The sequence below is a fragment of the Sorex fumeus genome, unplaced genomic scaffold (assembly GCF_029834395.1).
Source record: "Sorex fumeus unplaced genomic scaffold, SorFum_2.1 ptg000007l, whole genome shotgun sequence".
In the NCBI taxonomy this organism is placed as follows: domain Eukaryota; kingdom Metazoa; phylum Chordata; class Mammalia; order Eulipotyphla; family Soricidae; genus Sorex; species Sorex fumeus.
Window position 1 is genome coordinate 10,529,347 of NW_026606064.1, and position 17,442 is coordinate 10,546,788.

The 17,442-nt window shown below is 56.4% G+C and overlaps 1 protein-coding gene across 2 annotated transcripts in view; it reads right to left on the minus strand.

The window, feature by feature from the left end:
- The window catches only part of PRDM11 (PR/SET domain 11), a 95,765-nt gene extending 78,531 nt beyond the window's left edge, over positions 1-17,234 (minus strand). For both annotated transcript variants that reach the window (XM_056138311.1, XM_056138333.1), the window contains exon 1: positions 16,878-17,234. The gene's annotated coding sequence lies outside the window, so the exon portion shown is untranslated. The remainder of the gene's footprint in view (positions 1-16,877) is intronic.
- Between the last annotated feature and the right edge of the window lie 208 nt (positions 17,235-17,442).

Here is a 17,442-nt window from a genome sequence, read left to right on the forward strand (position 1 = left end):
GAGTGCGCCCCTGGGGTGCCAAGCCTGGCTCTGCCCGCAGTGTTTCACCTGCTTTCTTTCTTTTGCTATTTTGGAGGGGCAGAGGAGGGGGCATCCGGGCCACACCTGCCTCCGGTGCTTAGGGAACCATCTGCTGTGCTGAGGATCAAACTGGGGTCAGCCGTAGCCAAGGCAAGCGCCTTCACCTCTGGGACATCTCTCTGACCCCGCACCTGTTCTCTTTAAAGCAGGGACCCTCCATCCATACCTGCGGGTCCCACCCCAGCCGTCACCCATGCCGGGTATGTGAGCCACATCCCGGCCCACGCCCCCTCCCCCCTCAATGCGCCTTTGGTTACCCATCCACAAAATGGGCATACTATTCCTTGGGCTTGTCGTGAGAAATAGCAACGAACTATGATCAAAGATTCTTCTAGCCACTCCACCCCCTTTCTCTGAAGATAACAAACAGCAGATCTGCCCTTGGCGTATGTGGGCAGCAGTGGGGTTTGAACTCTCAGCCTGAGGCTCGCGAGGCCAGTGCTAGCCTCCAAACCATCTTCCGGACCCCACAGCACAAAGTCTTCCCCACAGAGCCACTGACCTCGGGGAAATGCCTTCCCCACTCTGAGCCTCAGTTTGTCCATCATGGCCAAGTTTGATTTTCAGGCAGTGCGTGAGTGAAGATTCAGCATTCCTATACACTCCGGAAGCTGGGCCGCAGAGAGGCACCCTGGCAGGTTTCAGGGTCTCCGTCGGAAAGGCCTCCACAGATCCAAAGGCACAATCTCAGTCTCACCATTTGCTTCCAGATCCTTCTGATGGAGCCTGAGTTCCAGCCTCTGGAGGTTGACAGCATATTGGCTCCCAGTCATAACCAAGAGGCACCAGGAAGTGGGAGGGAGCAGTTCATTCTCCCAGGGCCCTTCTGGGGGTCCCGGGGGGCATCTGCCTTGCAGAGGGGCTGGCGGGAGGCACTCAAGCAAGGCGCATTGCTGGTGCTTCACTGCGGCCAGCGCCTGGACATCCAGCTGGACAAGCCCTTTCCCTCTCTCACACCCCCCGGATGGGAAATGATTCATGAAAACCCAGAAGGTAAAATTAGCCCAAAGGCTGCCTTACTTGTTCTGCAGCCCAAAGTCCCAGAGGGAGGTGGGGGGTGGCGCACGCTGCCAGCTCAGGGTGGCCTCCTGGGGGCTGGCGAAGGCCAGGCTGGCCATCAGAGCCTCTGTCTCTGGGCCCCTTCTATTTCTGGACTCAGCCTCCAGGGCTGTGAGCCAGGCTTCCGGAACTTTCTCTGACCTTCCTGATCCTCGAGCTCCACAGGCCCCTGCACGCGATTTGGGATGTGCTGAGTGTCTGCTGGAGGACTGGCGAGCTCCCTACAGTCACACACACACACACACACACACACACACACACACACACACACACACAGAGTTACTGTCACCCCACCCTGGGGAGGCAAGTCCCCACCCACCACCCCCTATATTACAGGCAGGAAAACTAAGACCCAAAGCATGCAAACGGCACGTCCAGAATCAAATCCAGACTTGTGGACTCCAAAAGCTGGACTTCCAGCCGGGGTGTGTCTGCAAACACCGAGCTCTGGAGGGAGTGGAGGCTAGAAGGAGAGTAAATTCAAGGTCAGACCCTGGCAAATCCCCCAACAGAGCTTGCCCTGTCCTCTCCACAGTGTCAGAACGACTAAAGACCCTAACCTGGTCCTGGACTCCCAAATCTAACTGTTCAAGTAGGAAGTTGGAGGGATCCCAATATCTCGATATTTGATTTTTTTAAAAGTGGGGGGAGGGGCGGTGCTGAGAGGGCCCGAGAGGGCTGGGAGGAGGGGCTCAGGCTCTGCTCAGCCCCAGAAGTGCAAGGTCTCCCTCAGGCTGCCAGGAAAGACCCTGAAGCACAAAGCCAGGAGCAGCCCCAAGCACCACGGGGAGTGGCCTCCCCAAACAAAACAACAACAATGGGGCTCATGATCCCGCAGGCATGGCTGGGAGCAGCCTCAGAGCACCACCAGGTGTGTCTCCCAGACCAAAATCAAACAGCCGGGACAGGGATGGAGAAAATGCAATCTGAACCCCGAGACAAGTCACAGCCCCAGAGGGGACAGAGGGGCAAGGATTGGTGAGTCGGTGAGGGGGTGTGAGTGTGTATGCGCCTGGGACAATGTGTGCGGGTGTGTGGATATAAGATGTGAGTGTGCGTGCATGTGGTACATGTGAGTGATGTGAGTGGATGTGGGCATACTGAGCGTGTGAGTGTGTGATGGATATGGGCACACACGAGTGTCTGAGGCGAGCGTGGGAGTGCAGGTGGGTATATTGAGTGGGTGAGTGCGCGTGGGTATATGTGAACATATAAGTGCATGTGGGTACATGTGTGAGTGCACATAAGTTCGTGTGAGTACAGGTGAGTGTGTGAGTGCATGTGAGTACAGGTGAGAGTGTAAGTGCATGTGGGTACATGCAATCTGTGCGTGCATGTGAGTATATTGTGTGTGAGTACACACTAGTAGATGTGAGTGTGTGAGTGCATGTGGGTATATGTGAGTGTCAGCACATGTGGGCACATGTGAGTGAGTGCATATGGGTAATGTGAGTGAGTGCATATGGGTACATGTGAGTGTGTGAGTGTATGTGGGTACATGTGAGTGTATGAGCTAAGCGTGTGAGTGCATGTGAGTACATGTGACTGTGTGAGTACATGTGGGTACATATGAGTGTGTGAGTGCACATGGGTACATGTGAGTGTGTGAGTGCATGTGGGTACATGTGAGTGTGTGAGTGTATGTGGGTACATGTGAGTGTATGAGCTAAGCATGTGAGTGCATGTGAGTACATGTGACTGCGTGAGTACATGTGGGTACATGAGTGTGTGAGTGCATATGGGTACATGTGAGTGTGCGAGTACACATGGGTACATGTGAGTGTGTGAGTGCATGTGGGTCCATGTGAGTGTATGAGATAAGTGTATGAGTGCATTTGAGTACATGTGACTGTGTGAGTACATGTGGGTCCATGTGAGTATGTGAGTGCATGTAGGTCCATGTGAGTGTGTGAGGTAAGTGTGTGAGTACGTGTGAGTACATGTGACTGTGTGAGTACACGTGGGTCCATGTGAGTGTGTGAGTGCATGTGGGTCCATGTGAGTGTGTGACTGCCTGTGTGTCCATGTGACTGGCGGCTTCTAGGATCCCGCACAGCAGACGGAAACAGTCTCATCTTTCATTTCCTTGCTGGTAATCTCTTCACTGGAAGATAAGCAACTTTTTTCTCCATCAAGAAAGAAATGCGGCAACCTTCTTATTTATCAAGAGAAATCTGACATGTCCCCTTGTGTCTGTGTGTCTCCCTTCTGCTCCCCGACTCTGATCACGGAAGCTGCTGCGCTACAGCACGGCACCTGCCCAGCCTCTGTGCTTCTGTCTGGATCCAAGTTCTGTAGCCTGGGCCAGCCACACCTTCATTCACCTTGGCCCAAGCTGGGGTAAGTCCACGCCTGACAGAGCCCCTGCACTGCAGACGGCACTTGTGTGTCTGAGTGTCTGTGGGTACCAGTGACACGTGGATGTGATGTGGATGTGTGCCAGGAACCAGAGGCAAGATATGGTGGTGGTGCTCCCCTCAGCCCCCTTGGCTGATGACCTTGCCCGGAGACCCCCAGTGCCCCATGCAGAGAAGCTGCCTCCCATGGCCCACAGCAGCACCCTGACACCATGGAGAGTGGCTGCCACACTCGGGTCCACCACTCCTGGATACCGGGACAGTTTGTGGCCTCTTAGGAATGACCCCGACCCTCTGGGCTCACTGATCACACATGCACTCGCCTGGCTAGACACGGTCTGTCCGGACTTTTACGAAGGGGGCAAGGGGAGGGGGCTCTTGAGTGCAGAACCAAGCCAGCAGCCTAGCACCCCAGCCCTGCCAGCAGCTAGTATGGCTGTGGGAGCCGGTTTAACCTCTGGGGCCCAGTCTCTGTATCTGTGATGCAGCCTTGGCCATGTGGAGCCGGAGAGATGGAGACAGGCATGCCAGGGGGGCTTCCATTCTGGGACTAAGGAGCACAGTCCTCATCCCAGCCCCCAGTGCTGAAGGGCAACCCTGCCCGGAACCCTCAGCTGTGGCCCAGAGGCATCCCAGGGTTCTAGGGGAGAGATGGGCCCCAGGTTGCCTCTCCTGGTAACCCCCCAAGGGCAAGAGATCAGATCTACAGCCACAACAGACCCATTGAGAGTGTTCATTCAGCCCAAGGTGTGGGGTTACCTCCCCCAGTTCCTGGCCACAGGACAGGGTTAGGCTGACCTGCTTCTCGCCCCGGACCAGACCCATCACCCCAGCGGCCATCCCAGTAGCCAGTTCCTCTGGGAAAACAGGGGCCAGGTATGAAGCAGTGGCTGCGGCTGCCCACAGAGTGGGTTGGTACTAAAGCAGAGAAGATCCCCCAAGTCATGACATGACTTAACCAAGCACAGCTTGGCGGTAGGACAGTCTAGTTGTACACTCTCGGAGCTCTTCAGGACTTGGATGCTCTCTATTGTCATGGATATTTCAGGGACCAGGATGGGACTGGAGTGACAGTACAGTCGGGAAGGTATTTGCCTTGGATGCAGCAGACCTGGGTTCAATTCCTGGCATCCCATATGGTCCCCCAAGCACCACAAGGAGTGATCCCTGAGCCCTGAGTGCAGAGCCAGAAGGAATCCCTGAGCATCACCAGAAGTGACCAAAACAAACAAAACAAAACCAAAAAAAAAAAAAGGAAATAAAGGCACCAGGAGGCCAAGCGGCATTCGCAGAAACCCCATAGGAATCAGGAAGGGGCTGAACCAGGAGGTGAACCAAGGTACCCCAGCTCCTGAGCCCAGAGCACCCACAGGCCTTGGAGTCGAGGCAGAAAACCCCTGAACGTGGAGGACAAACGTCACCAGGGGCCAGGCTACTGTTTGCAGCTCTTGGGGGCAGGGTCCAGTGGAACAAACTGTCCCCTGACTCCAGAGATGAGACCCAGGAGGAGTCGGGGGATCACAGAGGGACAGGTGGCTCTGTGCAGTCTCAGGGGACAGACTGAACAATGGCGCATTATAAACTTAAATGAAACAGCTTCCAATAGCCCAGCAGCACAGGGTTGGCATGCGGGAGACCTGAGTCCATACCCAGAACCACATGGTCCCCGGAGTGACCCCAAGTACTGGCTTGGAAGTAAATTTTGAGCAATGGGCACACACCCCACACCCAACACACACACACACACAGAAGAATTGACTCAGGGCCCAGGAATGTGTGTCAAGCGTAGAGCCCCTCACTGGTAGGGGCCCTGCACTGAGTGACCCCCACACAGTTGTGGGAGAGGCCCTAGTGGTCCCTGAGCACTGAGACTGCAGACCCCACACATACACACACAATCTGAGAAGAGAAAAAAATAAGCAAACTCAGAATTAATATATCTGTAGAATGATTAAATATACAATGGTCTTACCTAAATATGACTATACTTATCAGTAAAAACAAAACAACAAAAACTCCTTTAATGATGGTAGATTGCTGGGTGGAACCAAGGTGGATTTTCAAGATCTGAGATTAAATGAGAAAAGCACTTTGCAGAATGATCCCTGTTACATGAAGCCATTTGTTTGTGCACACACACACAAACACATACACACACACTTCTCTCACACACATACACATATATACTCAGCCACACGCTCATACACTCACACAAACACTCTCACACTCAGTCAGACACACACACACTCATACTCAGCTGCACACACTCACACTTTCACACTCACACTCAGTCATAGGCACACACTCTCACATTCTCTTACATATTCACACATACCTGGTTGCCCACACTCTAACAATTCTCTCACATACACATACATACTTATATGTATGCTCAACCTAACACAGACTCACATTCTCACACTCAAGACACACTTTCACTCTCACACACACTCACACACTCACATTTACACATACTCTCACATAAATACACACTTACACATACAGTACTTTCACTCACATTCATACCTCACATTCATACTCACATACATACTCTCACTCACACATTCATTCATACTCTTCAACACTCACACATATTTTAACACACTCATACACATACACACTCACAGTCTCACACTCATATACACTCTCACACTCACACACATACTCTCACACAGACTCACACACACTCTCATACAGACTCATACATTCTCACAGACTCACACATTCTCTCTCTCCTTTCTCTCTCTCTCTCTCTCTCTCTCTCTCACACACACACACACACACACACACACACACACCACAGTGTAGCCTATCCCTAGTGGTCGTAAGTGTCAATGAAAGGAAAAAGAAAGAACAGAGCAATTAATCCCACAGAGGATGGGGAATGTTGTGGAGATCAAGGAGACTTGAGCTTTTTCTACAAGACTCATTTTTCACTCACACAAAATAGCTTCGCCTGTTCCTTCCAGCAGTGAGACTCAGACAACAGCGAGAAGACACACTGCGTGTCACGAGGAGCAGTAAGCTGGGCTGGGGTGAGGGGGCAGTGGGACACGGCCTCTTCGGAACCCCAGAGCCTCCTCAGGGGAGCAAACCCTCCTCTCCCACAGGGCAGCAGGGCATGGGGGACAGAGCAGGTGAGGCGGGGAGGGTCAACCAGACCCCCACGGGCCAGGCACTAAGTGGGGATCCTGCTGCCGGCCTCTCCCTGAAGCCTCCGTGGGCCCCAGCACCCCTCTCTGTCCAGCAAGTGCTGGGCTTGGGTCTTGGCTGGCCAGGGCAGAGCCCAGGAGGCCTCCCCATGGGGGCAGGAGCTTAGAAGGGAGGAAAAGAAATAAGTGAAAGGCTCAGGGGTCTGAGAATTCCCATGTCCAGCGGCAAAGGGCCCTAACCTGGCTGAGTCCAGGACATTCCCCGGCCATGGGCAAGCAGTGACCACACTCCAAGCTGAGGTCAGTGCGGTGCAGACCTTCCAAGCCGCTGTGGGGCAAGTGCGGCTCTGTAGGTGGGTGCCGCATGGCCCCCTGGGGCTCCACCAGGAACAGACACCCCCCAGCACCTTGCCAAGAGTAGCCCCCAAACACTGCCAGGCATGCACCCCACCCCGCAGGGGCCCAGGAGAGGTCAAAGTGGGGGAGGGACACCTGATTTGCATGTAGGAGATCAGGGTCTGACCCCTGGCATCACACAATCCTCCCCTTCCCGGGAGAAACCCCAAAATATCTCCAGGAATGACCCCAAAACGAAAAAGAGAGAGAGAGAAGTGGGTGAAGGGAGTTAGCTCAAAGGGTTTATCTCTATACAGAAGACCCCCAGATTCCCGGATTCCATCCCCCGCACCACAGGGTTCCCCAGACACTGTCAGGTGTGGTCCCAGAGCACTGCACAGGGAGTAAGCGCAGGTGTGGTCCTGGCAGGTGGGGGAAGCGAGAATAAAAAGGACCCAAGGGGCTGGAGCGATAGCACAGCGAGTAGGGCATTTCCCTTGCACGCAGCTGACCTGGGTTCGATTCCCAGCGTCCCATATGGTCTCCTGAGCACAGCCAGGGATAACTCCTGAGCGCAGAGCCAGGAGTAACCCCTGTGCATCGCCAAGTGTGACCCAAAAAGCAAAAAAAAAAAAAAAAAAGACCCAAGAACACATCGGGACCCCAACTCAGCCCAACCTCCTACAAACCACCTGGCCTCACTGCCCTCATCTGCTCAGTGGGCTCATGCTGCCCTCCCAGGTTCGTGGCTAATAAGAGTTAAGGGGGGCATGTGGCCTGGTGGACGACCACCCAGGTCCCACAGCGACCCAGGCCCTCACCTGCCCCAGACACTGAGCCTGAAGGGAGGGGCTGGCAGACGCTGGGTCCCAAAGCAGCCGGCTCATGTCCCACTGCCCTGCCACTGGCACCCCGCGGGACAGGGAAGCAACAAGCCGGGGACCTTGGGGTGGGCAGGTGGGTGGGTGGAGAGAAGGGTTGGGTGGGCGCCAGAAGGCAGCCGTGGGGCCTAGAGTCTTGGCCTCTGTCCTGGGCCGGGGCCAGGGGACTCCGGGAGGGTAGGCAGGGAGCTGCTGGCAGATACCAGGGCGGGGTCTGGTTTCTACCTGGAAACTGGGGGAGGGGCTCCCTGGGAGCTGACAGCCAGGGCTCAGCACCCCACACGGCCCCCCACAGCCCTGGGAACTGAGAGGAGGAAGAACAAAGCCGAGTACCACCCCACCCCCCACCCCCGCCTAAGAGGCAGCCCAGACAGTCAGATAGCCCAGTGGCCATGCAGAAGGGGGAAACGGGTCTCCTGCTCTCCTTCCAAGGGGTGCAGGACTGGGGTGCAGAGGAAGAAATGTCCAGTGTGGACATTCAAATGTTAACTCTGTCCCTCCCCAAACTGTCCCCCAACCCCAAGTTAGGAATAGCCCAGGAACACACCCAGGATGATCCCAAAACATAACGAAAATGGGGATCATGAGAATGGCATGCTAACCTCATGGGGTAATAAAGGATTGAGGAGAAGGTGAAATGGCGCGGGGTGGTGGGAGTGGCAAGTCCTGAATTGTCCTGATGATCAGGTGGTGCTGAAGAAGAGTAAGGATAGCATGGAAAGTTCTAGAACAGTCTTTCCCAAAGCGGGAGGTCTCTGCCCCTGGAGGGGGCTAGAATGATGGGCGTGAGGACCGGGTGTGATTGAGTTTTGCTTAACAGGTTGACCACAAAGACGCTCCCAGTTGTTAATTAAACCACATTTAAATGTGAGCCACTGGGGTGCAGGCAGGGTCCTGTTAGAGGAGGAAAAATTGGGGCCAGAGTGATAGTACAGAGGGGAGGGCGTTTGACTTGCACACAGCTGAGCTGGGTTGGATCCCAGCATCCCATACGGTCCCCTGAGCACCGCCATGAGTGATTCCTGAGCGCAGAACCAGGAGTAACCCCTGAGCATCGCTGAATGGGGCCCCAAAAGGCAAAGGGGGTGGGGGGAGGTAAAATTCCAGGAGGGTCTTGAGTAACTTTTCTTCTGAAGAGTGGTGAGGTTTAAGTTTGAGGATCTCTGCTAGAAGACACTGCATGGGACGGGAGGAGGCCCAGTATGGGGCACAGACTTCCCATGCAAGAGTCCCGGGGTCCGTTCCCAGCACCACATGCTCCCTCGAGCACTGCCAGGGAGCAGCCCCCGGGCACAGACCAGGAGAAGCCCCTCAGAGCTAGGTTTGCAGAGTTCTCAGATTCTGAAAGCACCCAGCCGATCTGCTGGGACCCGTCAGACGACACAGAAGGCAACACACCCCTCAGCCTTAACTCCCTTCACGCACGCGACTTTCTCTGGGAGTTTGGAAAGATTTGAGCACAGCTGTGTGATCTGGGGCTGGTGACTTGACCTCTCTGATGCCAAGGCTCCTCATCCCTCTGGCTGGAGTCAAGCAGGGAGGGCTCAGGAACTAGGAAGCCCCAGAGGGAATCCACCAAGAAGAGTCTTATCTGGGAAATGGGACGAGCAATTCTAGCTCCCTAAGCCTCGGGGCTGGGGCGACACCAGGACCCATTCCCTGGGCACTGATGGGAAACTGCAACTTCGAAAAGAGAGCGCGGGAAGCTCCCTGTGCCTGGGCGGCCTCGTTCTACAAACACGGGAGGCCCAAGTCATCGGAGGGCAGAGTTCACGCTGGCAGGAAGCCCAGCTCTCGCGCTTCCATGATAAACAAGGGAGCCCCAACCGAGATCAGTTAAGTCACACACACACACACACACACACACACACACACACACACACCCCCGCACAGCCCAGTGAATGGGACCTTGCCCCAAGGAGGTCACAGGCAGGAAGTATGGATGAAGCAGGGGTGCGGCACCAGGAGGAGAGTGCCCAAGACCCAGGGTCTTTGGGTGGGTGCTGAGAAGGAGGGCCCTGCCCTGGACAGAAGTGGTCAGTGTTCTGGGGGAGGCCCCTGAGGCCCAAGAAGGACTCGACTGTCATCTCGTCCCTTGCTCATCTTCATTCTCTTCTGAACTTCACCTCCTATTGTCTTACTGAACACACACACACACACACACACACACACACACACACACACAGACTCACTCTCTCTCTCTCTCTCTCTCTCTCTCTCTCTCTCTCTTTCTCTCCCTCTCAAATCCTTCCCTATGCCCCTGCCTTATTACCCCAAACTGAATGCCTCCCCATCTTTCTGCTCTGGCGCCTACACAACCTTCCAAACCCACCGGGAAGGGTTCCTCCTCCAGGAAGCCCACCCTAACTCAGAGACCACCACTGGCATCTCCCCAAGCCTCTCCCGTGGTGCTACTCCTCTGAGTTCCTCAGCCACCGAGGCTGGAGTTGTGCACTGCACCCCGAGTCCAGTATTGCCTAGTCCAGGGGTGGCCTGTATGCACAGACTATGAACAGAAGGAGCCCCCCTCCCCACTTCCCTCCAGCTGCCCCCCACCCCAGCAGCCGCCCCCGTAAGCGAGCGAGTGAGTGAGCACGGCTGCCCCGGCCGTTGCCGCCTCCCCAACCCAGATAGAATCTGCAATAGGAAACAGGCTTCTTAAAAATAACAGCACATTTTTCTTTTTTCTTCATTGTTTTTTTTTTTTTCTCTGTCTTTCTGCACGGCTGATTTTTTCCGGTGCGGCCCTGCAGCCAGCTTCAGGGAAAGGTCCTCCCTGGCCCCGCTCTGAGAACACGGGGTTCAGAGGCCCCCACAGGGCCGGGGAGGCACTCTGGGCCAGAAACACCCACACCCCCATCCCGATGGGAAGTGGGGTGTTACCTACCAGTAACGCGTCCCTCATGGGGCATGTCCCCCCTCCGTGTGGCACAGCCACAGGCCTTCTCTGCCCTCTATCCCGGGGCATCTGGGGAGGACACAAGACTGCCGAGGACCCACTACTGGGCACCCCAGTGTGGGATCTTGGACCCCAACCCCACCCCTGGCAGCCCCCACTCCCCCTTGGGTGCAGTGGAGCTAAGATTCTCTGTGGAGGCCTCTGTTTTGGGCTGAGGGTCCAGGGCTGTGCCCTGTGGGGTCCTGAATAACCCTCCCACAAATGTGGGGCAGGAACATAGCCTCCCTGGACCACGTGCCATCCACCAGATAGACGCACAAACTCTGAGATGGAGAGACAATTACAGCGGGTTGAGTGTTTACCTTGCAGGCAGCCAACCCAGGTTTGATCCCCAGCACCCCATATGGTGCCCTGCGCCCGCCAGGGGTAATTCCTGAGTGCAGCAGGAAGACGCCCTGAGAACCGCAGGGTTTGGCTCCCCCCACATAAACAAAAGACAGCACTCTCCTCGCCTGCCCAGTGACATCTCCTGGGTCTGTTGAATCGCACCCTCTGGCCCCCTGGGCTTCTTCTCAGATCCCGTGGGTCATGCTCCTGGTCACCTGTCAGCACCAGCCGCCCAGCTTCTGCAGCCTAAAGGCCAGGCTCTCTGGCCACCATGCCTGAGCCCGCCATCCAGGGGACCTTGGCCTCTGGCCCTGCAGGGCAGCAGGGTCCCCTCTCAGTATTCAGAGCTCACCCAAAGCTGCGTGGCCTGGCTCCCTGCACAGCCAGGCCAAGTCCTGCCCTCACTGACATCAGGCCCAATGGTGCAGTGAGAGCCCAAACAGTGAGAGGAATGAGAGCACTTGGGGGTCTCTGAGAGGCTAGAACGGGGAGGGCAGGTCCCATCTAACCAGGGAGGGCTTTCTGGAAGAGGTGATGTGGAAACTGGGAGCAGAAGGCAAAAGCAGGATGAGAGGCATACCTAAGCAGAGCACAGGGCACCAGAGGCAGGGAGGGAATGTGACAACAGAGAGGGGTGCACGCTAGGGTCCCCAAGGGGTCCTGAGGGCAGCTTGGGGATCTGCCTCTTTCTCCTAGGAGAGTGGAAGTTCCCCAGGGGGTGAGTGATTTGTGGCTCAGAAAGGTCACCCCAGTTTCTGGGGATGAGTCTTTCTGGGTGTGTGTGATCAAGTATGTGTGTGTATGTATGAATGTGTGCATGTGTGTGCTGTGTGCATGTGTGAGCACATGTGTGTGCGTGTGCACATGCATGTATTTGTGTGTGCATGCATGTGTATGTGTGTGTGTATACACATACTTGTCTCCGGAAGATTCTTCTGGCACCTGTCTCAGTCACACCAAGCTGCATCACAGTAGAGTAGCAACTCCCAACCTGGGAGGTTTCAAACCACCCTGGTTTAGCGGTCACTCATGCTGCATGTCCAGCCTGGGCCATCAGGGGGCTCCACTCAGGGAGTGAGGCAGGAACCCAGCTGTCCCTGGCTACACCAAGAAAAAGACCCCTCAGGAGGGTGATGAATGGAGGCTCTAGCCCAGAAGTGACATGTGAGGCCACAGCTCACAACTCACTGTCCACACAGTAGGTACAGCTGAGACCCTGAGGCCTTCCTCCCCCCGCCATGTGCTGGAGGACCTGGAACACAAGGAGTGTGCTGAGGACCACCAGACACCCTTCTGCCCACCACGCCCTGATGGCCTTAATTCCATTATGACACAGCAGCTGACCCTGTTGTCCGGGCGGGTGACCACGATGGACGCAGAGAGCACTCGAAGCCTGAGACCGGGGGCAAAGTGGGAGGGGAAGCCAAGGGCAGGGACCACTCTCCATGGCTGCTTGGTCACTCTAACAAGTTGGTTCTTGGGTCAGAGAGTGCTGTGCACAGGGCGCTTGCCTTGCACGTAGCTGACATGGGTTCTATCCCCAGTGCCTGAGACAGTGCCCAGAGCACCACCAAGAGTAAATTCTTGAGTACAGAGCCAGGACTAACCCCCTCTCCACCACCAGAAAAACAAAATCATAAAAGCCCTTAAGCTGATTCTTGACTCTAAAGGTCCAGGGAAGAGGTCAGTGTTTTTGCTTTTGCTTTGGACCACACCTAGGGATGCTCAGGGTTCACTCCTGGCTCTGCACTCGGGGACCATATGGGGTTCCAGGACTCAATTGAACCCAGCCAGCCGTGGGCCAGGCAAGCACTCTACTCACTGTACTATCATCCCGACCCCAAGACTTCAGTGTTTTAAAAAAGCTTGACATGGTCTTCCCGACTGGGAAGCTCAGGCCGGCAAGCAGAGGAGGGCAACACTCCAGCTCTCGCTGGCATCCTGGGAAGAAACAGCAGCCGTTTTGCTACAAGGCTGGAGAGCAGAGGCTGGAGAGAAGCGTGTAGGATCCATTTAGAAAGTTCTCAGGCTCCGAGGGATGGTGGTGACCTTGGCTGCCATCAGAGCCCAGAGGATTTGAGGAGAATGGTGAGGGGGTAGGCTCGGTCCCTGGGCATCCCTCGTGACTGTGAATTGGCCAGGGAAGCAGCTGAACAAACAGGCCTGCCGCCTGCCTCCTCCTCGCCCAGCGATCTCTGCTGCCTGGGACTTGCCGGTGCTCTACAGCCAGGGACAACCAGGGGACACCCGTTTCCCCCAAGTGAATCCAGAAGAGAAGAGACTGCCCATGGAAGGTTTATGAGCGGGGCGGGCAGATGGGGTTGGGCGGGGGGCGGGGGGGGGGGGCTGGGAGGGGAAGGTTGGCAGGGAGTTCTCAGGAAGTCATAAAACCAAGATGGGATTGAAAGAAGTTACTCTGTCACTAGCTTTAAGGTAGCCAAAAAGCATCATGGGCCAGTTCCACACTGTGGACTCAGGAAGTGGGACCTGATAAGACTCTAACTGGCGCCACTGCAGGCCCCGGAAGGTTGGGCACACCCACAAACCCCCCACCACACACACACACACACATACACCCGCAGCCAGAGAGAAGTTCCCACAGGAACAAAGGGTTGTGATAAGGACTTGAAGGTGCATCACCAAAAGTTTCCCGTTCTTCCTCTTGAACAACACCAGAGCAACAGACTCTTGATTCCAAAGAAAGTCCCACGTGGGGTGTGGGCAGTTTGGAATTAAAATCAGTTCTGCAGGGCTGGAGCGATAGCACAGCAGGTAGGGCATTTGCCTTGAATGCGGCCAACCCAGGTTCGATTCCCAGCATCCCATATGGTCCCCTGAGCATCGCCAGGAGTAATTCCTGAGTGCAGAGCCAGGAGTAACCCCTGTGCATCGCCTGGTGTGACCCCCCCCAAAAAAAAGCAAAAAAATAAATAAATCAGCTCTGCAAAGGCAAGCGGGATGCTTGCCCCTGGTGTGGGGGAGAGTGCCTGCATCTTCACCTCAGATGTGTATTCTGAGTCCGCCCTCTGGGGAAGCCTGTGTTCTCTCCCTGAAATGTATTATTCTCTCTCCTTCCTTCCTCATTCATAATAAAACTCATTTGCTTCCCTACTTGTCTCCTTCTGAAAGTCTTCTTCTTTTTTGGCCACATCTAGTGGTGCTCAGGGCTGACTCCTGGCTCTGTGCTCAGGGATCACTCCTAGCAGGGCTCGCTCTGTGGACCATATGGGATGCCAGGGATCCAACCTGGGTCAGCCTCGCGCAATGCTCTATCCGCTGTCCTATCGCTCCTGCCCCATTTGCCTGAAATTCTTTACTGTGAGGGAAGAGCAACGTGTCTGAAAGACCTGGGTCAAGTTTAAGACTTTGTCTCCTTTCCCGGAAAGAGCAATTCCTCGCTCCAGCCTCGTGCCACAGCTGCCCAGGAAACTGGATGGCAGGGATCATTCTCCATGCCAGACAGAGCATGGGGACCTGGGTAACACCAGGCAACCACCTTGTGGGGCTGGTGAGACGTGAGGTCTGTGCCGTGCAGGGGTTCACCACAGATTCTCACCTGTCCTCCTCAATCTCCCCAGGTGCTGTCCCCAGGGAACCAACGTAGGTTCCCTTCTGGAGGAGACCACTTCTCATCTCCTCACTGCACATAACTAACCCCAAAACTTACATGACATTGAAGAACTGAAACATACCAATTCCAGAAGATGTGAGAAATGTCACTCGGGTCAATGAGCTTGTCACCAGGAAGGAGAGCTTGCCTCTGCCCCAGTTGTTATCTACTTAGGGGCCAGTTTGGGATGGGACTGACTGGGTTAGGGGCAATCTGCCCATTCTGGTGCTTCAGAGAGAGCGTTTTTTTTTTAAATTATGCCTGGGACATAATCCGCCCCCCCAGGGGTGTTGGGGCCACAGCTGGTGGTGCTCAGGGGTCACTCCTGGGGGTACTCAGTAGACCATGCAGTGTCGGGGATCGAACCTGGGTCTCCTTCATGCAAAGTGTGCACTCAGCCAGCCCACGGAGCTGTCTCTCCTCTGGAGCGCCCTTCACGACACGGCTGTTATACTCTGACCTACACCTTTCCAGCTATTTAATCTCACACCTGCCCTGCCAGACAGGCTGTATGGGTTTCATGGGAAGGACAGAGAAGCAAGATTCAGAGGGGTCAAAGGTAACTGTGCCAAGTTCAAAGCCGAAGTGTTTCTGCAGGGAAGGATTCCAATGGGGGGAAATTCTCTTTTGTTATACTAAAGGCATGAGCCCTCATTGGCGAATGGGGGGAGGGTGGTGATCTGTGGGAAGCCTATGCCCACCCAGAACTCCTCTTTTGGGGAGACAACCCAGCCATACTCAGTTTATTCCTGGCTCTCTGAAAGGGAATCATTCCTGCTGGGCTCAGGTACCATATGGGATTGAATGAGGGTCAGTCATGCGCAAGGCAAGTGCCCTACCCACTGTTCTCTCTCTCTCTCTCTCTCTCTCTCTCTCTCTCTCTCTCTCTCTCTCTCTCTCTCTGCCCTACACACCTACACCCCCACTCCCCAGCCTTTTCCTCACCCGGGCAATGGGGACAAAGGCAAGCTTGGGTCCCAGGGGCATGAGGCACTATGGAAAATTCTGTTACCCAGCATTGACACCCCCCCCAAGTTTCCAGGCATTAGAGCGATCTTATTAATTTTCTGGGGCGGCGGGGCTCGCGCACAAAGGGCGGGTGAGTCTCTCTTTACCGCCACTGGAAACGATATACCATAAACCTCAAAAGAGGTTCAATATTTAGCTTCCGGGTCCGTGCGTCACCTGAGGTCTAACCCCCTCCACCCAACCTGACTCAAGAAACCAGCAACTTTTCAACCACCGGCATCACCGTCCACGGACCAAAACGTCTGTCATCTCAGCTTGCAGCTAGCCAGGGCGTGCTGGCCTTGACCGGAGAAAGGTCACTGGCCGCTGAGTTTCTGCACTAAGAAATACCTGAGGGATGCGGGCATCACTCGGGAGAGATCTCCCTGAGTCTCGCCCGCAACTCAGATTTCCAATAGATCAAAAAAACGCAGCATCTGACTCAGCCACATAGAGGGCTAGGGGGGGTGGGAAGGGGCGCATACGGGGGAAAAAGACCCCAGCACCGCAAAGGTGCTGCCCCAGCCCATCAGCTGGCAGGAACCAAGCCGAAAGCGGCCCGCAGAACTAGGCCAGCGTCCCCGCGAGCCCCCCAGCACGCCCCGCCCCACCCGAGTCTCCGCGTTCTCATTCCCAACGCTGGGGCCCAGTGCCCGCTCCCATTGGTCGGCGGCCACGTCCGTCAGCGGGCGGGACGTCGGCGGCGAGCAGAGCCGACAGTCCATTGGTGGGCGGCCACGTCCGTCAGCGGGCGGGACGCCGGCGCCGAGAAAAGGCTACATTGTAACAAGGCGAGCGCGCCGCGAGCCGGGAGGAAGGAGGCGCAGGGGGGCCCCAGTCCCGCAGCCCGGGCGGCCGCCGCTGCTACCTGCCGCCGCGGAGCCCACCTCGGGCCCGGGGCCAGCGCCTCCCCCCACCGCCGGGCCCGGAACCAGCCCCGCGGGGGCTGCGGCCGCGCCGAGCCCCCCCACCCACCCGCGGCTGCGCGGCGCCCCCCGCCGCCGCCCGCAGCCCCCGGCCCGGCCGCCCCCCGCGCTCGCTGGCCGAGTGCCGGGCGCTCTCCGAAGCCATTTGCAATGGCCACATTGGCTACCGGGGCTGACTCACCTTCCCGGGAACGCTGCGGCAGCCGCGGGGCGCGGGCGCGGGCGCAGGCGGCCCGGCGGGCGGCTCGGCGGAGGCGGCGCGGCCCCGGCTGGCGGCCCCCGCGGCGGGAGCGGCCGCGCTGCGGGCGCGCTGGGCCCGGGCGAGGCAAAGTTTCAGCGCCAGCCTCGGCGCGGCGGCGGCGGCGGCGGCGACTCGCTGCTGCTCTCCTCCCCTGCTTTGACCACCATCTTATTAGTACAGGAAATGACATGGAAAACGGAAGAAAGCGGCGTTTGGGGCAGACGCGGACCCCCCAATTCAGGGGCCGGAGCCGGGACTCTGCAGCCGCATCCCCACCCGGCCCGGCGGAGAACTCCCCGCGGCCCCCGCCCCGCGCCCCACCTGCAGGGGGGTCACCTAGCCTCCGCCGCCCGCCCGAGAGCACCGGGCTGCGTCTCGGAACCCAGCCCCGCGGAGAAATGGAGAAAATAAATAAATTAATGGGGGGTGGAAATAAGGGGGGAAAAAAACGAAGAGGTTAAAAGAACTTTAGAACTGGGACGCTTCTTTTTTTCTTTTTCTCTTT